Source organism: Bos grunniens, chromosome 11 (genome assembly GCF_055505025.1).
Source record: "Bos grunniens cultivar Pamir isolate PY7600 chromosome 11, Bosgru_T2T1.0, whole genome shotgun sequence".
Classification (NCBI taxonomy): domain Eukaryota; kingdom Metazoa; phylum Chordata; class Mammalia; order Artiodactyla; family Bovidae; genus Bos; species Bos grunniens.
The window spans coordinates 101818933-101842714 of NC_141175.1; the positions used below are offsets into that span (position 1 = coordinate 101818933).

At 46.4% G+C, this 23782-nt stretch overlaps 1 long non-coding RNA gene across 2 annotated transcripts in view; it reads right to left on the reverse strand.

Moving 5' to 3' along the window:
* Positions 1-202: 202 nt before the first annotated feature.
* Positions 203-23782, reverse strand: part of LOC147363701 (uncharacterized) — a 36661-nt gene continuing 13081 nt past the window's right edge. The window contains exons 2-3 of one of the 2 annotated variants that reach the window (XR_015137376.1): positions 16161-16688; positions 203-1608 (exon numbers count right to left, since the gene is read on the reverse strand). This is a non-coding gene — a long non-coding RNA (uncharacterized LOC147363701). Of the gene's footprint in view, positions 1609-16160; positions 16689-23782 lie in introns of those variants that run through there. The other variant, XR_015137375.1, reaches the window with a different exon arrangement.

Genomic DNA, 23782 nt, shown 5'->3' on the forward strand with positions numbered 1-23782 from the left:
TTATCTGAAATTTTTAAAAACACAAACAACTCTCTCCTCAACACCTATCACATCAAAAAAGAAATGCACACCAAGATCACAGAAATTTTAGGAAACACACAACTGAAAAAATTACACAACAGAACCTGTGTGTTGCAGCTGAAGCGGGGCTCAAAGGAAAATGTATGTTAAATATTTATGTCAATAAAAATAAAAAGAATGAAACTAATTAAACTTTTAACTCAATTTTAAAAAACCTGATTATGTTTAAACCCAATCTTCATGTGTTGTGTTAAAAATAGACTGATGAAAGTACAATCAATGTACAATAAATGGCACATATTTAAAATGTAAGGGACTTCTCTGGAGGTCCAGAAGCTAAGACTGTGCTCCCAATGCACGGGGCCTGGGTTCAATCCTTGGTCAGGGAACTAGATCCTACATGCCGCAACTAAGAACTTGCCTGCCGCAACCAAAGATTCTGTGTGCCACAATTAAGACCTGGTTTAGCCAAATAAATAAAGGTTTTTTAAATGTGAAATCTGGCGAGTAAGGGGCACATGTCACCGCCTGTGAAACCAAGATAATGAGCATGTCCATCACCCCTGAAAGTTTCTGATGGTTTTTGGTAATCACCCCCCTTTTCTGTCTCCACTCCTGTCCCCCCAGACACAGACTTAATTTCTGTCGATATATATTTGTTTGCACATTCTAGAATCTTAAATAAATAGAATTATAAAGTATACATTCTTTTTTTTCTAGCTTCTTTCACTCAGCCTAATTACTTTGAGAGTCACTGAACTGGTTACTGACGTAATGATACAATGTCTGGGATGTGCCTCAAATGCTGGGGACAGCAGGTGGAGGTGAACTAAGATCTGCTACAAAGTGTTCGTTATTGGCTCCTTATATGAATGTTTCAAATTTTCCTTAAGAAAAAGGTTTTAAAATTCTACTTCTGCTCTGTCTTGTTCTTCTTGAGCCATTTAATGTTACACTGTATGTCTTGAATTCTTGTCTATTCAGTTCAGTTCAGTTCAGTCGCTCAGTCGTGTCCCTCTCTTTGCGACCCATGAATCGCAGCACGCCAGGCCTCCCTGTCCATCACCAACTCCTGGAGTTCACCCAGACTCATGTCCATCGAGTCAGTGATGCCATCCAGCCATCTCATCCTCTGTCGTCCCCTTCTCCTCCTACCTCTAATCCCTCCCAGCATGAGAGTCTTTTCCAATGAGTCAACTCTTACTGTCATTCAAAATAGTTTCCCTTTTTGAGATTTTGAAGTTCAAACTTGATATCCTCAGCTTTCCAAACCAGTGAATCACGTCTCTTCAAAACAAAATGAAACAAAACAAATCCTCCTCTTAAGTCTTTTAAAGTGCTGGTTTCTGGACATCACAGATGCGCATGTCTAGGGAGGGAACGTGTGAAACAACTAGATGTCCTGTGGACACAGCGGGCAAGATCAGCATCTGATGGCCAGGACATCCTTCTGCAGGGAGGCATCTTTGCGGGAGAATTCGGGCATCAGCCAGACAATGTGGTGCTCTTGTCTCTCACGGGAGGGAAGCGCCAAGGAAGATCACGGGTCCCAGGCGATGTACAGTTACTGTCAATCAAATCCAGTGACTGAAAGAATATAAACAATGAGCCATGATGTCCACACATTTTTTTTCAATTAAAATGGTATTTTTAAAAGTTAGAGAGATGTCCCTGATGGTCCAGTGTCAACGACTTTGCACTTGCAATGCAGGGGGCCTGGATTCCGCCCCTGGTCAGGGAATTAGATCCCATGTGCTCCAACTGAGAGTCCGTATGCCACTAAAAGTTTGTATGCTAACTAAAAGATCCTGCATGCCTCAACACAGGTTGAAGATCCCAAGTGTTGCAACTAAGGCCCGGCGCAGCCAAATAAACAAAGAAATACTTTTTTAAAAAGTTAGAAAAATCAAACGACCGAAAGAATCAGATGAAAAAGTGCTCCAATTCTGTTTGGCTTTAATGAGAATCTGCCTGTTAGGGCGAGCTCCCTAGCTCCTCCTTTTACTCCAAGTGGCTCTCTACTTGTTTGTTTCTTCTCTGCGAAAAGCAGACACCACACTTGACTTAAGGTCTGGCAATGTGTCAGAGTCAGTTATTCCTGAGGGGCTGTCTCCATGGAATAACCAGTGGGGCGGACAGTTACACTTGTGGCTCCAAGGGGTCCCTGTCCCCACTGCCCCCCAGGACTGTCCACAGCATCTCTGGGCTTGGCCATGTGACTTGCTTTGGGCAAAGGGTCATCATCGAGAGATATGAAAGCAGAGGCTTGCAGAGTGGGGCTGATCTTCTTGGAAGTCTTGCTCTGGGAGCCAGCTGCTATGCTGTGAGGATTCTCAAGCAGCTACATGCAAAGACCACGTGAATTAAACCGGAGAACCAGCCTTCCAGCCCCCAAGCAGAGCCAGGCTGGATGTTCCAGCCATCTGACGGCAGGCCTATGAGAGACCCCCAAGCAAGACAAACAGAAGACACTTCTGCAGGCCCAGTCAACCCTCTGAATCATGAGAAATCATAAATGGTTATTTTCAGCCAATAAATCTGAGTGGGTTCTCTCATACAGCAGGAGGTCACGGACAGAATCCACATATGTGTGACTGCGTAGGTCTCTGGGTGGAGGTGGGAGGTCACTAAAAATTCGCAGGCGAGCTGGAGCTTGAGAACAAAACTTCTACAACTACTGAGAGCATGATTTGCTCTTAGCACAGGGTCAGATTTACAATAGCCCTCTCACACATAGGTGGTGCTAAAGAACCCACCTGCCAATACAGGAGATGTAAGAGATATGGGTTTGATCCCTGGGTTGGGACGATCCCCTGGAAGAAGAAATGTAAGCCCACTCTAGTATTCTTGCCTGGGGAATCCCATGGACAGAGGAGCCTGGTGGGCTACAGTCTATGGGGTTGCAAAGAGTCGGACATGACTGAGCAACTAACACTTTCACTTTCTCACACATAACTTTTCTGGAACACAGTTATGGTTGCCCAAGAGATAGCACTCCCAGAGGTGCATGGAGGAGGTGATGCTGGAAAGATCTGAGGATAATGGGCACTAACCTAACGGGTTAACACGACTGGCCTTGGTGTCTCAGGAGAATAAGACACTACAGGGTGGTCGGCCCTGGCCTGCTCAGCCCACTTCACAGAGCGATGAGAGTGGCTCGTGCTACAGAGGCAAGAAACCCAGGGCCAGACGCAAAGGACACTGTGGAGGGGTCGGGAGCAGGACCCGATGAGTCGGCCTCTGGACGTCAGGTCGGGGGGCTGAGGAGCTGATGGGGATGGGCCCGAGAGCCCCACCAGGGGCTGTGCTGCAGCACGCGCAACACCCACAGCAGGGCCCCCACCACAGAAGGAAAAGCCAAGGAGAACAGGCGCCCCTAAAGCCCTGCTCGATGGGCACTGCATTCCTGTCCCGACTACAGTCTCTTCCCGAGTGCGTGAAATGACTCTAGCTCACTGCAGTGGGGCCAAACAGACCCCGCCCACCATTTCCTGGGCGTGGGCGCTGCGGGCAGATGCCAGGAGGAATTTAAAAGAAGCTGGCTATTTTGGGTGTTAGAACTTGCCGGAATGCCAAGGCAGCAATATGTCTGCCTGAGTGCAATTCCTGCTCTCCAGACATGGAGCTGATCTGGGGCTCTTGGCTAGTAACTGTCTTCCCGGGCTCCTCTACGGGGGGTCATTGTGTGGCAGCCTGCCTTCCACGTGCCCCTTTCAGCGCCAGGCTCCTGCTCTGACCCCGGGCAGCCACCAGCCAGGCCCAAGTTCAAGTCTATCTCCAAGTGCTTTCACCTACCAGCTAATGTGAGGGTGGGCAAGGACAGGAGGGTGTTGTCACAGCTGTGGGCAAGGCTGACGTTTGCCAAGAAGGTTCCAGATGGATGAGCTCTGTCCCTAGTTAACTGGCTCAGGAGTCAAAATAGAAAACCCAAGAAGAGTGGCCGAGGGGGCCAGATCAGGCCGGTGCCACCCACTGACCAGTGCACATCAGGAAAAGGGGGTCACTCGGAAAAGAAGGGGAAGCTATTTTGGGGAAAGAAAAGGCAAAATGGATGTCAGCAGACAAGCCAGGACAGACCTCCGATAATACGTGCATGCGTGTATATATTTCATTTTATGGAGCTTCACGGAGCTCAGAGGCAAAGCCCTATTTTTAGTGTCTATTGTGTGAGGCTGTGGCAGGGCTGTGCGGAGCTGCAGTTTTTATTCTGACAATGATTCCACTTTAAATAGGGAAAGAAGGTAATGAGGGCAAAAATAATAACTATTTTCAGGCTTCAGAATTCAGGGTGTTTGAAACCGGGTTTTCTAAAATGCCAAGCCTAGTGGAAGGACCATTTTCCCTTCCTGCCTTTCAGCTCTGGCCTCCTAACACATGACACCTGCCAGGGAGACCGGGTCTTGTCTTCCTCTGTGTGCCTGGCTCCGGGCCCAGCTGTCTGATTTCCAGTATTTAACACAGGAGGGGAGAGAGGAGGAGCGGCAGCTGTCCCCTCCCTCCACTCCCACCCCAGGGTGATGCTCACACTTTGCACCTCGGAATGCCTTGTGGGGCTCTGTGGAGTGCAGATTCCTGGCCCCAGCTCCACGGAGGGTCTGACTCCAGTGCTCCAGGAGAGGTCTGGGAATCCAGATCAGGGTTTTGTCTTTTTTTTTCCAAACCAAGCATCTCCAGGGACTGGGTATGGACAGTCCCTGGACCCCATTTCGAGAAACCTCCCCATGAAGCCAGTGCCTAGAAATTATGTTCTGCAAATGTGGAGTCTGCGGTTTTGGGAGCGAGAAGGCACTGACCATAAGATTGGATAAGGCTTGGAGGGGCAGGGGCAAGACCTGTCTGATATGCTGATTTATAATAAGATATATAGATTTGGTCCCTGTCCCCTTCCTGTCATGGAACTTCTGAGACTGACAAAGGTGTCTTTTGTTATGTTAATAAGGTGACTTCTGGAAGTACCCCAGGAGAGAAGGTGGTTGTTATTGGAACCAAACACGTGATTGGAGAGTTGGAATGTGTGTGTGTTGATCGCTCAGTCGTGTCCAGGCGTGGAAAGTTTCTGGGTTGGTGAACACGTGGAGCTGGGAACTGAACTCAGGACCATTTGATGCCAGAATCAAGGTGGCAGAACAGCCCAGCCTCTAGGACCTGCTGACCACATGGCTTCCCTCCTTCCCTGCCACCCGTGGGAGTGTGGCTGACCACCACCTCCTTCTTATTCTTTTGACTTAAGTGATGACCCGTCCCTCATTCTGAAGCATCCAGAGCAACACTGTGGTGCCCACATCTTCCAGCAGTTTATCAATTGGACAAAAAACACCTTCGATTCTACCTGATGCGAGCTACAGCTTGGTCGGCCAGCTACACATCAGGACTCGAAAGTCCTGAAGGCATCCACTCACAGACGAAACACCTACGGAAGTTGTTCTAGAGGTTTACCATTTTCATGACAACCATATTTCACAAAACAGGAAAGAGAGTCCCTAGGAAATCAGTGAGAACCTCAAGGGAGCTGCAGATTTAGAGAATTCCTCTCTGCCCCAATTCTCAATTCTTTCTTCATGGTCATAAGGTTTAAAAATCTCCCCAAAGAAAAGATCAGGCCTTCACACCACACAGAAGAGCTAGGCTTGCTTGGGCGAGCCCCAGAGGTCTCCTCTCTCTGCTAACCCCTTCCCTCGCCCCCAGGATCTTTCTCTAGCCTCCCCAAGCCCTCCTCCCTCTTCCTGGTGCATCCTTCTTTGATCCCATGGCAGCTCTTATTATTTCTAAACTACGTCATGTACTTCTATGATTCTGCCTTCCTGCTGTGACGTTAAGACTGAACTTTGACAGGAATATAAACACCATTCTAAAATCCTTTTGCAGGCTCGCAGGCGTTCAACCCTTGCATTCTGCCATGTACTAATACTTGTCTCTCTACAAATAAACAAATTGCGCACCAGCAAGTAGGGTGAGAAAATGAATTTCCTTTGCTGGGGCAGTGGTTCTTGCTGGAGGCCCTGTGACTTGTAACACAGTTATATTTTCAACCTCCTTCCTGCCTTGACATCAATAAGAAAGCCAGAGCAAAATTCAAATCATGCCTTTTGTCATGAGGACACAGAACAGCTATGTCACCCATGCTGAAGGCGAGCCAGTCATCTGTCTGTGACTGACTCCCTGGACTGGCAAAGTCAAAATGGACCAGAAACAATCGGACAGAGAGGCAAGGGTGCCGAAAAAGGGTTCGGATGGTCAAGTTGCTGATACGTGTGGAGGAAGAGAAGAGGGCTGTACGACAGAGCTGGCACACAGCACAGACAGCATTTCACCCAACCTCCGCATCACTTTTGTGACTGGGACAATATTCAGAGTAACATGGCAAGTATCAATAATGACTTCTAGAAATTCCCTGGTAGTACAGTGGATGGGAATCTGCCTGCCAATGCAGGGGACAGGGGTTCGATTCCTGATCCGGGGAGATCTCCCACACCGAGGAGCACCAAAACCCCATGCCCCACAAATACTGAGCCTGCACTCTAGAGCCGGTGAGCTGGCACTACTGAAGCTTGTGCGCCTACAGCCTCTGCTCCGCAACAAGAGAAGCCCCGCCATAGGAAGTCTGCGCACCCAGAGAGTAGCCCCCGCTCCCCCAAAACTAGAGAAAGCCTGCATGCAGCCATAAAGACCCAGTGCAACCAAGTAAATAAATAACTTTTAAAAAATAATTACTTAGAGAACAGAGAAGTTTGAAACCCCTTCACCATGGTCTTTCCCCCCCCCCCCCATAAAAGGGAGGGTCAGAATTTTGGTCTCATTTTGGCTGATCTGCATTGTGATTCATCTGTGCTTAGAAAGGAGTACGGGTGACATTGTCCCTAAACGTATCTAGAGCCCCACGCAGCACACTGGTTTTGGAGATGGGAGAGAGGACGGTGTGAGGTTCTTTTCTCTCTAGCTTTCATTTCACCAGAGGGTCATATAGAAAAGCTCCTTTTGAACAAGTTGAGCTGCAGGTATCTGAATGGCCCCCAGCCCCCAGGAAGAAGTGTGCCGAGGACAGTTAGAAACCTGGTGTCTGGAGCTCAAGCGCTTTTGAGAAGGGAGATTCTGATTGGAATTCAAGCTGCACGAGGGAGGAAGCTCTCTGGTCAAGGCTGTAGAGACAGGAGGCGAGAGGCTTATGGGACGTAGGGAGGGGAGTGCCCTGAGCAGACTAGTCTGAGGGTAAGGGGAAAGCTGTTAGGAAAAAGGAAAGCAGAAGAGAGGTGCCTGGAGCTGCAGGAGGAAATGGTCAGTCAAATGCTGCCAGGGATGTGAAAACGATGAAAACCCAGGAGCAAGCCCTAGATCCAGGAGCTCAGGGTTGGGCATGATTTTGCTGCGCGTCAGAATTCAGGCTGACCAACCTAGATAGCATATTCAAAAGTAGAGACATTACTTTGCCAACAAAGGTCCGTCTAGTCAAGGCTATGGTTTTTCCAGTAGTCATGTATGGATGTGAGAGTTGGGCTGTGAAGAAGGCTGAGCACCAAAGAATTGATGCTTTTGAAGTGTGGTGTTGGAGAAGACTCTTGAGAGTCCCTTGGACTGCAAGGAGATCCAACCAGTCCGTTCTGAAGGAGATCAGCCCTGGGATTTCTTTGGAAGGAATGATGCTAAAGCTGAAACTCCAGTACTTTGGCCACCTCATGCGAAGAGTTGACTCATTGGAAAAGACCCTGATGCTGGGAGGGATTGGGGGCAGGAGGAGAAGGGGACGACAGAGGATGAGATGGCTGGATGGCATCACCGACTCGATGGATGTGAGTCTGAGTGAACTCTGGGAGTTGGTGATGGACAGGGAGGCCTGGCGTGCTGCGATTCATGGGGTTGCAAAGAGTCGGATACGACTGAGCGACTGAACTGAACCGAACTATACAGAGCAAAATAAGTCAGAAAGAAAAACACCAATACAGTATATTAATGCATATATATGGAATTTAGAAAGATGGTAACGATGACCCTATATGCGAGACAGCAAAAGAGACACAGATGTAAAGAACAGTCTTTTGGACTCTGTGGGAGAAGGCAAGGGTGGGATGATTTGAGAGAATGGCATTGAAACATGTATATTATCATATGTGAAATAGATCGCCAGTCCAGGTTCGATGCATGAGACAGGGTGCTCAGGGCTGGTGCACTGGGATGACCCTGAGGGATGGGATGGGGAGGGAGGTGGGAGGGGGGTTCAGGATGGGGAACACATGTACAGCCATGGCTGATTCATGTCAATGTATGGAAAAACCATTACAGTATTGTAAAGTAATTAGCCTCCAATTAAATTAAAAAAAAAAGAATTCAGGCTGCTGAAGACGAAGAGAGAGGAGGTGAAGACGGCTCTTACAGGATATGTGTTGATGAGGGAAGGAGAGGGAAGGCCCGTGGTCCTTTGGAAAGAAAATGCTGAAAAATAGGGGGTTGTCCCTGGATGGGACAGTCTGGAATATACCACAGGGTAAGGCAACGAAACCGAGGGGTGGGAAAGTCTGGCGGTGCCAGAGGAGGGTGACAACTGGGAGAGGGCCGTGCGGATGGGGTGTGTGTGCGCCTGTGTGTGTGGCTGTGTGGGTGGGTGGGTGGAAGGGCTCAACATGGGTAGAATAAAGTGAAGCTGGAGGACACAAGTGATGAGGCGCATCCCCTGACGGTAGCCATGGGAATCCTCTCGGATTCCACTGTCCTTTGGATGAGTTTACATCTCTCCAGCCACTTGGATGAGCCCTGCTGCTGCCAGGCCTCCTGGTGGAGGCACAAGAACACCAACATTGGGGATGACAACCATGTTCCCTCATGCTCCCAGAGGCCCCTGTGCCCAGGTGCCGGGAAGCCTAAGGTTCAGGCACGAGAGAAGGGAGTGGGCCTCTCCCCCGATCTGTACCTCACTTGACCTGAAAACGGCTTTGAAACCTGTGGTGAGTGTTGCTAACAGAAGAACCTAGGCCCCTTCCCCAAAGATGCTGACTACAGGAGCCCATCTGTCCATTCTCAGAAATCATGGCCCAGGAGACGCCATGTTGCCGGCCTCTGAGCCTACCTCCCACCTGTCTGCCAAGCTCAAATGCAGTGGTTTACCCCCTCACCCCAGAAACTATGTTTTTTTTTCCCTTCCTAAGAGCATTTTTCCGGTCGTAATTTCTTTCATTAGAGGCAGAGTAGTTTTACAAGATTTCCTGACCAGGGTAATGAGAAGTTGAATTTCTATAGAGGATCAAATTCTGCTAAAGAAATTCCTCTCCAGCTTAAAATAAAGAACATGGATACAGCTGGAATGGCTTGCTGGTTGATTCTGGTAGGCATGTGTGCTGTGCTTAGTCACTCAGTCGTGTCCAACTCTTTGTGACTCCATGAACTGTAGCCTACCACGCTCCTCTGTCCATGAGGATTCTCCAGGCAAGAAAACTGGAATGGGTTGCTACTCCCTCCTCCAGTGGATCTTCCCAACCCAGGGATCGAACCCAGGTCTCCCACATTGCAGGTGGATTCTTTACCATCTGAGCCACCAGAGAGGCCCAAGAATACTGGAGTGGGTAGCCAATCTCTGATCTAGGGGATCTTCCTGACCCAGGAATCAAACCAGAGTCTCCTGCATTGCTGGCAGATTCTTTACCAGCTGAGCTATGAGGGAAGCCCCTAGTAGGCACGGGGAAGCAAAAAAAGAGATGCCTGTGAAACAGTGAGGCATAAAACAAAGTTCTGGCAAAGCTGGGAAGCTGGGTTTTCAAAAACTAAAGCCCCAACAGGGAGAATTCTCGTGGACTGATACTTCATATGCCCTTCAGCTTTTGGGAACCCAGCTCTGCTCCTCTGGGTTGAGATGTTCCCATGGCACTCTCCCCCAACGTAGTGCCCGGGTAATAGACAGCCTCTTGCATTCATGCTACTTGCTGCACTAACCCACCCCCATCCTCAGCGAGGACTCTCACCTAACACTTCCTTAATTATAGAGCAGAGAATAAGGGAGCTGGTAATTCATAACTTCATTGCTGACTTACATTTAGTGAGATAAGGGGAAAAAATAACAGCTAGGAGAGGTATTTATAGAACTACATGGTGATTCAGAGATATTAATAACACCTGGGACTCGCCAAGAGTTATTGCCTCAAAATGCTTGAATAAACAAAACAACTCAAGCTTGCCACATGCATGGTAAGAGACAGAAGAGCATTTGTTAGTGATTGACCCCCAGTTCATAGAGTCTGAGTGGGGCTGGCTCACCTTCATGGAGCATGTCTCTTTGCCAGGCATGATGCTGAGATCTAAGCATTTGGCTGTCATAAATCCCTTACAAGGTAAGTGTTTTTATCCTCAATTTACAGGTAAGGAAATGAAGGTATGTATATGAAGGGCTTCCTTGGTGGCTCAGTGGTAAAGAAAGTGTGAAAGTGTTAGTCGCTCAGTTGTGTCCAACTCTTTGCAAACCCATGGACTGTAGCCTGCTAGGCTGCTCTGGTCCATGGAATTCTCTAAGCAAGAATACTAAAGTGGGTTGCCATGCCCTCCTCCAGTGGATATTCCCAACCCAGGGACTGAGCCTGGGTCTCCTGCCCTTCAGGCAGATTCTTACCATCTGAGCCACCAGGGAAGCCAGTGGTAAAGAATCTACCTGCCAGTGCAGGAGACAAGGGTTTGATCGGTGGGTTGGGAAGATCCCCTGGAGAAGGAAATGGCAACCCACTCTACTATTCTTGCCTAGGAAATCCCACAGACAGAGAATTCTGGTGGGCTACAGTCCATGGAGTCACAAAGAGTGGGACATGACTTTGTAACCAAACCACCACAACAACATGAAAAGACATGTTCAAAGTCAATCCTCTTGGTAAATGAAGACTCTGATTCTGACCCAAGCCTGCCAGACCCAAGCCCACCTGCACACTTTGCCATCCAAAGTCTCTAAAAGACTGAAGTGCAAGGACAGAACACACCAGGATGAGGACAGGAAGCTGCCACGGCCTGAACGGCCATGTTCTGACACAGGTGAGATATGGTACAGAGAGATTTGAAAGTAGATGCAGAAATCAGAGCTCTGCTCAGGATGCTGACAGTTACAGCCCGAGAGCCCTTAATGGGGTGAAAACACAAGGAGTACATAAGCCTCCACACTCCCATCTGTAAAATGGGCACTTGTGAGGCTTCCAGTCCAGGCCGTGATACAATACTGGGTATCAGATTTATCTTCCACCATCAGTTCAGTTCAGTTCAGTCGCTCAGTCATGTCCATCTCTTTGCGACCCCATGAATCGCAGCACGCCAGGCCTCCCTGTCCATCACCAACTCCCAGAGTTCACTCAGACTCATGTCCATCGAGTCGGTGATGCCATCCAGCCATCTCATCCTCTGTTGTCCCCTTCTCCTCCAGCCCCCAATCCCTCCCAGCATCAGGGTCTTTTCCAATGAGTCAACTCTTCACATGAGGTGGCCAAAGTACTGGAGTTTCAGCTTTAGCATCATTCCTTCCAAAGAACACCCAGGACTGATCTCCTTTAAGATGGACTGGTTGGATCTCCTTGCAGTCCAAGGGACTCTCAAGAGTCTTCTCCAACACCACAGTTCAAAAGCATCAGTTCTTTGGTGCTCAGCTTTCTTCACAGTCCAACTCTCACATCCATACATACTACTGGAAAAACCATAGCCTTGACTAGACAGACCTTTGTTGGCAAAGTAATGTCTCTGCTTTTGAATACGCTATCTAGGTTGGTCATAACTTTCCTTCCAAGGAGTAAGCGTCTTTTAATTTCATGGCTGCAATAAGCAACTACAGAACTGGAAGATTTTTGAAATAAATGTTTTCAGCCACAAAAGACAGGGCTATGGCCCTGTGAGAAGCAGGACACATAGAATAACTCCACATTTGTGCCAGCTTTTTGCCTGAGAACACTTTCCAAATCGTGGCCTAGAAGTGGAACTGAAATAGAGAGCAGTATCCTCATTGGTGGAGGAAAAAGATTAGAGTTCGTTGCTGATGAGGCCGATGCAGTTTGAGAGGCAGGATACCAAAGAAGAAGCTATGCAGAAAATAAGTCCCAGAAATCTGCATAAAGGATCTCTTGAGTCTCTGGATGCTCAGCTACACATGCATAGCTAAAACTCCAAAAGACCTGGCAAAGAACGACAACTGGGCTGGGAATTGAATGGAGACTCCCAAGATAGCACAGTGCTGAGGAATGGTACCAGGCCCGAGTTTCTGAAGGGGAGAGACTGCACTGAACACCTCAAGGCTTCAGTTAAGACCTCTGAAAAGCTAAGTCCTAAATTAAGGGCTGGTCTTTCTTATTCTACCTACTCTTAGCCCATCACACCAAAGCCTAAAATCAAGCTGTGCTGTCAATAAATTAACTGCCTGCCAAAAAAATATGCAACCCTTTTTAAAGGAAGAAAATATAATTCAAGCCCTCAACAACATTGTATTCAAATGTACAACATACACTCAAAAATTGTCAGACAAATAAAGCAGGAAAAATGAGTTAAGCAGGAAACATGACCTAGGAGAAAAAACAGTCAATAGAAACAGACACAGAGATGATGCAGGTCATGTGATTAGCAAACAAGCAATTTAAAACAGCTGTAATGTATTTGTTCAAGGATTTATAAGAAAAATGTGAATATAATAAGCAAATATAATTGGATGTTCAGAAGAGAAACTGACACACATTTCTAATGTGTGTAACTACAGTCTCAGAAAAAGAGACAAGAGATATTAGAGAAAATAAAAAAATACTGAAAATATAATGGTGGAAATTTTTCCTAATTTGATTAAACATATCAGTCTGACAAGTTCAAACCCAAAGAACTCTGTAAATTCTTAGTATAAACAAAAGGAGACTACATCTTGTGCAAGGTAAAATTTCTAAACATCAATGATAGAAAAAATTTTAACCAGGCAGACATAAAAGACACATTGATAGAGAACAATAAGGATAACAGTAAGTAGAATAATCTTTTAAATGTTGCTGAAAAAACCTATCAATTTAGAAATCTGTTTCCTTAGTATGTGTGCTAAGCTGCTTCAGTCCTGTCCGACGCTTTGTGACCCCATGGACTGTAGCCCACCAGGCTCCTCTGTCCATGGGATTCTCCAGGCAAGAATACTCGAGGGGGTTGCCACACCCTCCTCCAGGGGATCTTCCCAACCCTGGGATGGAACATGCATCTGCTGTGTCTCCTACACTGCAGGTGGATTCTTTACCCACTGAGCCACCTGGGAAGCCCTCTATTTCCTGTAAATACATGCTTTTAAAAGTGAAACTATAACATTTCAAACTAAATAGAGAATCAAAGAATTCATCAATACACCACATTATTAGAAATATTAAAGGAGGTTCATCTGGATTATGTACAAAGAAAATGCAAAGGAACCTTCAGAATATGTAAATTTAGTTAAGTGCCAGGATAAAAGTCAATATATAAAAATATATTTTTATTTTATATACTAACATTAAACAATTGAAAAACAAAATTTAAGATAAACAATTTCATTAACCACAGCTGTTGAAATAAAAATACTTCAACGTAAATTTAACAAAAGAGTTACAAGACCTATACACTAAAATCTTCAAACATTACTGAGACAAAGTAGACCTAAATACACAGAGTGAAATAACAGGCTCGTGGATGGGAAGACTCAAAATTACTGAGATGTCAATTCTGCCTAATCCAGCAGATCTTTGAAAGTTTTTTGAAAGGAGGATACATATTGCCAGATTTCAAGACATACTATAAAGCTACAGAATCATAATGGTATGATATCTACATATAAATTGATAAGTAGATCAATAAAACAGAATATAGTCCAGACATAGACAGAAACACATATGGTCAATTTATTTCTAACAAAAGAACCAAAGCAACTCAAAGTGGAAAGATCATTTTTTCCGTAAATGGAGCTAAAATTGATATTCATACAAGAAAAAAAAAATGAACCTTGATCCCTACCCCACAGCAAATATAAAAATTAACTCAAAGTTGATTGAGATCTAAATATAAATGCTAAAGCTTATGAAACTTTCAGAAGGAAGCATGGAAGATTACCATCACGACCATGGGAATAAGCAAAGACATTTTAAAACTGAATTACATCAAAAATCAAAAACTTCTTAAAAAGCAACATAGGTTGGAGATAATGTTCTCAACACATATATCTGACAATGAGTTATACATAGTATCCATTAAAAATTCTCATGACTCAATATTAAAAGCAAAAGACTTGAACAGACACTTTACAAAGACATACAAATGGTTAATAATCACATGAAAAATTCAACATCATTAGTAATCAGAGAAATACAAATTAAACCACCATGAGATAGCACTAATTAACCACTATAAATGGCTATAATTTTAAAATTCTGACAATGCCAAATATTGAGAGAATATGGGGAGAACGTGGAGCAACCAGAAATTTCATTCATAAATAGTGGGAGCGTAAAATGATGAAGCCACTTTGGAAAGGTCTCTGGCAATTTCTTATATAAACTAAACCTATCTCTCTCTTACAATCCAGCATTCCATTCCTCAGTATTGTACCAAGAGAAATAAAAAACAAATGTCCAGCAAAAAAAGACCTGCACAGAATATATATAACAGGTTATTCATGATAGCCAAAAACTAGAAACAATCGAAATATCCATCCAAGGGTAAACAAATTATAGAATACCCGTAGGAAAGAATACAACTCAGCAATGAAAGAAATTACTAATACATCTAACAGCAACATGAATTTCAAAAACATGATCCTGAACAATAGATACCAGGCATAAAAAAGCATACTTCCTGCTCTGATTCTATTTACAAAAAGTTCTGAAACAGGTAAAACCAATCTACAGTGATACCGGTTGCTTCCTATTGGGGAGGAGACAAGCACCTGCCTGGAAAAGAGAAACCCCAGGTGACTTTCTGGGGTGAGATGGGTGTCCCCAAACTTGAGAGCAGTGTGGGTTACGCTATTACATTAATATGTGTTTGTCCAAAGTCATCTAACTGTGCAGTTGAGAACACCCTGATGCTGGGAAAGATTGAGGGCAGGAGGAGAAGGGGACAACAGAGGATGAGATGGTTGGATGGCATCATCAACTCAACGGACATGAGTTTGAGCAAACAGTGGGAGATGGTGAAGGACAGGGAAGCCTGGTGGGCTGCAGTCCATGGGGTTGCAAAGAGTCGGACATGACTTAAGAGACTGAACAACAACAACAATACAAATTAATTGAAGAGATAAGAGGGGAAAAAAGTAATTCCTTTCTTGTCTACCTCACATGAGAATGCATGTCATTAGACGCTACAGTTATTAAGTGCAGTATAAATGCATTTCCCTGTCCAGCAATTTTGGTGTCTATGAAAAGGTTAAGGCTTTTGGAGGATTCCAGAACCTTTCACAGCAATGCAGCTTTAAGAGTGACTACAACTTCTTGAGACTCTTTAAATAACTACTTCTGGCAGAAGGGGGAACAGCTAAGATCATCAAAGTGATCATAGGCAGGGTGGCCGCCTGGCACCTCTGGACAGACCGCATCTCACCCTGCCAGATTGGAGACCCTCACTCCCCACATCGCCTCCCACCCCCAACTGCATTTTTTTTGGCAAGACTGAGGAAATGAATCACAAGAGGCTCTAATCTTGAGGGGGGTGGAGCACTTCATTTATTGGAGTTTTGCAGACGGAGTGAACAGGTGGATGCCTAGATTGCACGGCCCTTCCTGCATGAGTTACCCTGAGTATGTGCTGCAAAGTTCGGGTCTTGGGAGTTGTTCAGGGGAAGGAGTTCTGTCTGCACCCAGGTGGCCACCCACCGAGCCAGCAGACCTTGAAGGCAGGAGGCAAAGCCCCATCAAGCTGGTGGGATCTGCTCCCCAGGACACGCTGCAAAGTGGGCTTCTATTGGAGGGCAACCAGCTGCCGCAGGAGAAAGGTCGGCTGGATAGGGCTAAGAGGGGACAAGACACAGAGGGATGGGGGGGCTGGGGGAGGACACTCAGAATTCTGGGGGATCAGGGATCTAGCAAGGCCTGCCAGGAGATGACACACTCCTCTGCTAATTTAAACTAAATGCAAGCCCATGATTTCCAGAGACAAATGAGCAGGATGGAACTGCCGGAATGGCACTCTATAAAACACGATTTACTCACCTCTAATTCAGGGAGAGCCAAATGCAAGGGAAGTGGCTAAGAAGTCAGAGCCACTGACGAATAATTTATTGGAGAGGCTGTAAGACTGTCTCAGGATGCAAACCCACCCATTTTCGATTGGTAAATCACAAATGTTCCGGGTCAGGCAGAAGAGCTGAGTCGGATACGAAGAGCACCGGTGCATAAATCAAAACAGAATTTGCTATCAGCTTCTCTCCTGTCCCCTCCAACGTCGATGTCGAGGGATTCATTTCAGGGGGCTCCACCGCCCTATGGACAGTCATGAGTGCTTCAGACACCCCCGCCAGCATCCAGCAGGGCCTCTGGACACCGAGCTCTGGGATGTGCTTCAAGGGTGCATGTGCCCTGGCTTCTGTTCTGGGCTTGGAGGAAGTTGGAGGCTACACAGTGTTGTCAGGGGAGGTTGAGACAGGACTGCGTCACATCCTCCCCACCCATCCTGGCCTTCCAGGGCTGGGCCTGCTCAGATGCAGGCCACTGACGACCGCCCGCAGGCTTGAGAGTTAACTGCAAGGAGAGGAAAAAGCCAAGTTGGCTACAACTACAGCAAAACAACAACAACAACAGCAACAACAATAACAATAGCACTCATCAAGCACCAACTGCGGACTTCCCCTTTTCTGAGCACTTTACACGAATAGCTCATTTCATCTTCAAAGTGATGCTGGAGCTGCTCTAGTTCTTTACTCAAAACACACCAACCCGTTATCAAGAGTAAGCCTGAATCTTTAAGTTAGATGGTCCAGAGATAAGAAAGGAAGATACAAACAAAACATAACAAAACAAATCCCTGATGGAACCAGCTAGAGCCAAGACAGACTAGAATCTGACCTCCAGCAGACCCTGAGTCTCATTATATGCTAATTGTATCACATTAGCAAATTAAATGACACGTCTACAAGGGTGTGACTAGATTTTCAGTTCAGTTCAGTTCAGTCGCTCAGTGACTCATTGCAACCCCATGAATCACAGCACGCCAGGCCTCCCCGTCCATCACCAACTCCCAGAGTTCACTCAAACTCACGTCCATCGAGTCGGTGATGCCATCCAGCCATCTCATCCTCTATCATCCCCTTCTCCTCCTGCCCCCAATCCCTCCCAGCATCAGAGTCTTTTCCAATGAGTCAACTCTTCACATGAGGTGGCCAAAGTATTGGAGTTTCAGCTTTAGCATCAGTCCTTCCAATGAACACCCAGGACTGATCTTTAAGATGGACTGGTTGGATCTCCTTGCAGTCCAAGGGACTCTCAAGAGTCTTCTCCAACACCACACTTCAAAAGCATCAATTCTTTGGTGCTCAGCTTTCTTCACAGTCCAAATCTCACATCCATACACGACCACTGGAAAAACCATAGCCTTGACTAGACGGACCTTTGTTGGCAAAGTAATGTCTCTGCTTTTGAATATGCTATCTAGGTTGGTCATAACTTTCCTTCCAAGGAGTAAGCGTCTTTTAATTTACTGGCTGCAGTCACCATCTGCAGTGATTTTGGAGCACCCCAAAAAATAAAGTCTGACACTGTTTCCACTGTTTCCCCATCCATTTCCCATAAAGTGATGGGACCGGATGCCATGATCTTAGTTTTCTGAATGTTGAGCTTTAAGCCAAATTTTTCACTCTCCACTTTCACTTTCATCAAGAGATTTTTTAGTTCCTCTTCACTTTCTGCCATAAGGGTGGTGTCATCTACGTATCTGAGGTTATTGATATTTCTCCCAGCAATCTTGATTCCAGCTTGTGTTTCTTCCAGTCCAGCGTTTCTCATGATGTACTCTACATATAAATTGAATAAGCAGGGTGACAATATACAGCCTTGACGAACTCCTTTTCCTATTTGGAACCAGCCTGTTGTTCCATGTCCAGTTCTAACTGTTGCTTCCTGACCTGCATACACGTTTCTCAAGAGGCAGGTCAGGTGGTCTGGTATTCCCATCTCTTTCAGAATTTTCCACAGTTTATTGTGATCCACACAGTCAAAGGCTTTGGCATAGTCAATAAAACAGAAATAGATGTTTCTCTGGAACTCTCTTGCTTTTTCTATGATCCAGCGGATGTTGGCAATTTGATCTCTGGTTCCTCTGCCTTTTCTAAAACCAGCTTGAACATCAGGAAATTCACGGTTCACGTATTGTTGAAGCCTGGCTTGGAGAATTTTGAGCATTACTTTACTAGCGTGTGAGATGAGTGCAGCTGTGTGGTAGGTTGAGCATTCTTTGGCATTGCCTTTCTTTGGGATTGGAATGAAAACTGACCTTTTCCAGTCCTGTGGCCACTGCTGAGTTTTCCAAATTTGCTGGCATATTGAGTGCAGCACTTTCACAGCATCATCTTTCAGAATTTGAAATAGCTCAGCTGGAATTCCATCACCTCCACTAGCTTTGTTCGTAGAGATGCTTTCTAAGGCCCACTTGACTTCACATTCCAGGATGTCTGGCTCTAGGTCAGTGATCACACCATGATTATCTGGGTCATGAAGATCTTTTTTGTACAGTTCTCCTGTGTATTCTTGCCACCTCTTCTTAATATCTTCTGCTTCTGTTAGGTCCATATCATTTCTGTCCTTTATCGAGCCCATCTTTGCATGAAATGTTCCCTTGGTATCTCTGATTTTCTTGAAGAGATCTCTAGTCTTTCCCATTCTGTTGTTTTCCTCTATTTCTTTGCATTGATCACTGAGGAAGGCTTTCTTATCTCTCCTTGCTATTTTTTGGAACTGTGCATTCAGATGCTTATATCTTTCCTTTTCTCCTTTGCTTTTCACTTCTCTTCTTTTCACAGTTATTTGTAAGGCCTCCCCAGACAGCCATTTTGCTTTTTTGCATTTCTTTTCCATGGGGATGGTCTTGATCCCTGCCTCCTGTACAATGTCATAAACCTCCGTCCATAGTTAGTTCATCAGGCCCTCTATCTATCAGATCTAGTCCCTTAAATCTATTTCTCACTTCCACTGTATAATCATAAGGGATTTGATTTAGGTCATAGCTGAATGGTCTAGTGGTTTTCCCTACTTTCTTCAACTTAAGTCTGAATTTGGCAATAAGGAGTTCATGATCTGAGCCACAGTCAGCTCCCGGTCTTGTTTTTGTTGACTGAATATGCAGAGTACATGATGCGAAATGCTAGGCTGGATGAAGCACAAGCTGGAATCAGGATTGCCAGGAGAAATATCAATAACCTCAGATATGCAGAAGACACCACCCTTATGACAGAAAGTGAAGAACTAAAGAGCCTCTTGATGAAAGTGAAAGAGGAGAGTGAAAAAGCTGAGCACTGGAGAACTGATGCTTTTGAATTGTGGTGCTGGAGAAGACTCTTGAGAGTCCCCTGGACTGCAAGGAGTTCAAACCAGTCAATCCTAAAGGAAATCAGTCCTGAAAATTCATTGGAAGTACTGATGCTGCAGCTCAAGCTCCAATACTTTGGCCACCTGATGTGAAGAACCGACTCATTAGAAAAGACTCTGATGCTGGGAAAGATGGAAGGAGGGAGGAGAAGGGGATGACAGAGGATGAGATGGTTGGATGACATCACTGACTTGATGGACATGAGTTTGAGTAAGTTCCGAGAGTTGGTGATGGACAGGGAGACCTGGCATGTTGCAGTCCATGGGGTCGCAAAGACTCAGACACGACTGAGCAACTGAACTGAACTGAACTGATATGGAATCTAGAAAGAGGTTATTGATGAATCTATTTGCAGGAAAATGTCCTTTTAATTTGCTCAGTTGTGTCGACTCTCTGCAACCTCAAGAACTATACAGCCCATGGAATTCTCCAGGCCAGAATACTGGAGTAGGTAGTCTTTCCCTTCTCCAGGGGATCTTCATAACCCAGAGATTGAACCCAGGTCTCCCGCACTGCAGGCAAATTCTTTACTAGCTGAGCCACCAGGGAAGCCCAAGAATACAGGATTGGGTAGCCTATCCCTTCTCCTTTTAATTAAGAAGTCCACACTCACTTTCACTGGACCTGAATTTGGTCCTCAGGCCAGCTACTTAATTTCTCAGGCCTGAGGGTCCTCAGCCTCCATCCAGGACAAGGGCCTCCTTGGGGCCTTCTTTCCACACCCAGCCAGAGTGACCCAGACTCTATAAGACAGGATTTAAGCTCTGCTTCTCCACAACTAGCTCTGTGAATTGAAGGCAAATGACATTTTGAATCTCTGCTTCATTAAGGACTGAAACATAAATCTCCAGTTGAGTCCAGTTCAAAGTTTTCATGAATTCAAAACATTGCATTCAAAATTAATATTTTATTAATTTTATTCACTAGAGATGACCAATGCTGCTCTTGCTGCCTGTATAAATCTCTAGAGACTGAAAAGGAAACACTCTTGAATAAAGGAAAAACTGCTAAAATAGGAACGATGACAAGAGCAAGAAAGCAACATCAACAGGAGTAACAAAGACCTGGTGGGAAATGGACTGAAATGAAATCATCTCTTCCCCCAACTCCTCACCCTGTGGCCAGAGTTCACTGGGGTCTCTGTTTAAAAGACAGATCTTTTTGTAAGAAATGAAAACTTGAAGTGATCCATTTTCAAGGATAGCTAGCTTTGAGTGAAACTTACCTAACACTTGGTGATGTAGCAACCGTCAGGGCTACAAAACTAGACAAAGAGAGGGTGGAATGCTTAGAATTTTCACACAGGCTCATGCAATTGGTGAATTCAAAACATAAGAATGGGAATAACTGTGCAGGAAAGAGGGAAACAAGACATCAGGGAGGGGCCAGCCCATAAAGAGGAAGGGAATGAACTTAGGCAACATTCAAGAGATTGTTCATCCCATAGTACTCAGCCAATGAGGAACTGGGGGAGGGACTTGGGCGCTAAGGAGATAAATTGCTTGTTGTAATAACACTGGGTGTGCCTGTCCACCAGACACCTGATCTTGCAAGACTGTCATTAAAGCCTTGCTTCCCACTGTACCTTGTGGCTCCAAGCCCATTCTTTGGGTTTAGGCCAGTGAGCTTTATTTCCCACACTTTTATAAGGTAAATGATCCTACCTATGAATTTAGGTTGTGGGAGTGTCTTTAAGATAGCTCAAGACAGTTGCTAATTTTCTAACTGGGATCTGAGTTTCCTGGTTCTCGATAACTGAACCACTGCCTTTGAGGGACTTCACGGGAGTCATAGTGGACAGAGTAGGTGAGAAAGCACATGCTGGGTTCTGAGACCGGAGGGTGACGGACTGCAGGCAACCCTGAGAGTCCCAGATGTGGTCCATCCAGTACCTCCAATGGCTGTCAAGCCAACAGCAACCATGGTGACCACTGACTCCAGCCAAGGACTAACCGGCTTGTGCAAACATCAGCCTCCCGGAGGAGGAAGGCGGCTCCGTCCCAACCAGCTGACTCATTTAACCTGGGACTCTAGAGACTCTAGGTCTGACTCTGGCCAAGATCCAAGGCTTCAAGTCTAGTAGATAGGGTTTCTTATCAACGTCCTTCACTCAGTGATTTGCACTGGCAGAAGATGCTGAGGCTTCGCTAAGTGTCAGGTGTGCTATGTAAGCAAAATAAACACGGCCCCTGACCCTGTGGGCTTTATCACCTAGAGAGGGATCTGGAGGTGGAAACAGGAAGGCCCAGAGGTGCCCTGTTCATGGGGTGTCTATGTGATCCACTGAGACGGGGAGCACTGAGGGACCTTAGGTCTGAAGCAAGGGATTCTAAGTACGGAGTCATTCATCTTTGCATCTAACATGGCAGCTCTCATGCTCGGGGGCTATACAATGCGAGACCCCCAGTGGTCTTTACAAACGACTGAGGCCCAGGCCCCCAACACAGAACATCCTGATTTATCTGGCCTGCAGGTAAGGCCTGGGCACGAGCACGGAAACTTTCCCCTCATATGTAGCCAACTCATAACAACAGCTCTAATCAGTGTGCATGCCTGCCAAGTCACTCAGTCATGACCAGCTCTTTGTGACCCCATGGACTTCAGCCTGTGAGGCTCCTCTGTCCATGGGACTCTCCAGGCAAGAACACTAGAGTGGGTTGCCATGCCCTCCTCCAGGGGATCTTCCCAACCCAGGGATAGAACCCACATCTCTTGCATCTCCTGTACTGACAGGTGGGTTCTTTACCACTAGTGCCACCTGGGAAGCCTTCTAATCAGGGTAGATTCTTGTTACAAGGGGTGCCAGGGGCATGGGCTGGATGGCTTCCTGAGGCTTATGAGTCTGGAATACAGTGTTGTGGGGAGCAGGAGGGGACAGCTGGGAGCTGGGCGGGGGCGGGGGCGGGGGGTAGGAGGAAGGATGGTCCATTTCAAGCTTGAATTCTTAGGTGCAAAAGGAAGAGAAAGATGAGAATCAGATGGTACCCTCCCACTCTGAGCTTGGCCAGAGCGGGGGTTGCTGACCTGAAGATCCTGCAACAAATGATAAACTACCCAAGGGTCCCAAAGTGCCCTGACCCTTAAACATGGGTGGCTGGTCTTGAGACCTGGACGAATAGCTCAACAAAGGGCTTGGTCCTGGAGGAGGGCAGGGCTGGGGCAGAAGCTACAGGCTGCCAGAGCCCTTTCTCTGAAGCACCTCTCTGAAGATGCAGTCTGTTCCCATGGTAATTTGAGTCAAATGATGGGGAAATGGCTCATCACCACATGGTCAGTTAGACACAAAATGTGATTTTAAATCATTTTTGTGACTGCATCTGTTATCAAAAGTCACACCCACCTCTGGAGTGTATGTTGCTATTTTTAAAAAGGGAAAATGGTAGGAAAGTGCATCTTTATCCAAATAACCTTCTCTTCTCATCTCTCTCTCTTCCTCCCCGTCTCCTTCACTCCCCACTCCCCATCCCTGCTTCAAAGCCATCAGATTGGTTCAGCTCAAGGCTGAATACAGGGATGACTAACAATGATTTCCACAAGAGCCTTAGAAATTGCTGGCAAGTGAACCAACAGAAAACAAATTATCCAGCAACCACATCAGCAGCATTTGCGACGACAGCCTAAATTCAGCTGCTGGACCGAAATGAAAAGGAATGCTCATCTTCCAACAGGCGTCGCCCGAGCAGGAGAAAGGGGACACAGGCGCCCTCGGGACCAAGCCTGCTGCGCAATGATTCTTGCCTGGACATGTCCCCAGAGGGCAACAGGGGGTTGAGATGACAGCCGATTCCACTGTGAGCCGCAGAGTTCTCTAGTGATCTGGGAGTTTATTACATGTGGCTCTCCTTTTCAGGGAGAATAAGCTGCCCCCCGCCAAACACACACAAGTGCGCACACACACACACGTTACATCCCTGAGGAGGCCTAGGATACTGGAAAGGTGAGGGGGTGAGTGACAGGTCCCAGGGATGCTGCTAAAGAGGCCGGTCTGGTATCAGAATCAAACTGCTCTTGCTCCCCCCAACCAACTCATGGACCCAAGAAAAGTCACCCCTCCTGCCTGGGGGCTGCTACAGTGCCAGCCTGATGCTGGGCAAGGTGGGGGGGCTCCTGCCCTCAGCCCTGTGCCCTGGGGGTCCTGCCCCACACCCTCCACGGTAAGAGATCCGGGGCTCCATGGGACATGCCCACCCAGAGCTCTGGCTCACCTTCTAGGCCACTGTCAAGGGCACCTGTCACTTGTCTGCATACAACTTGT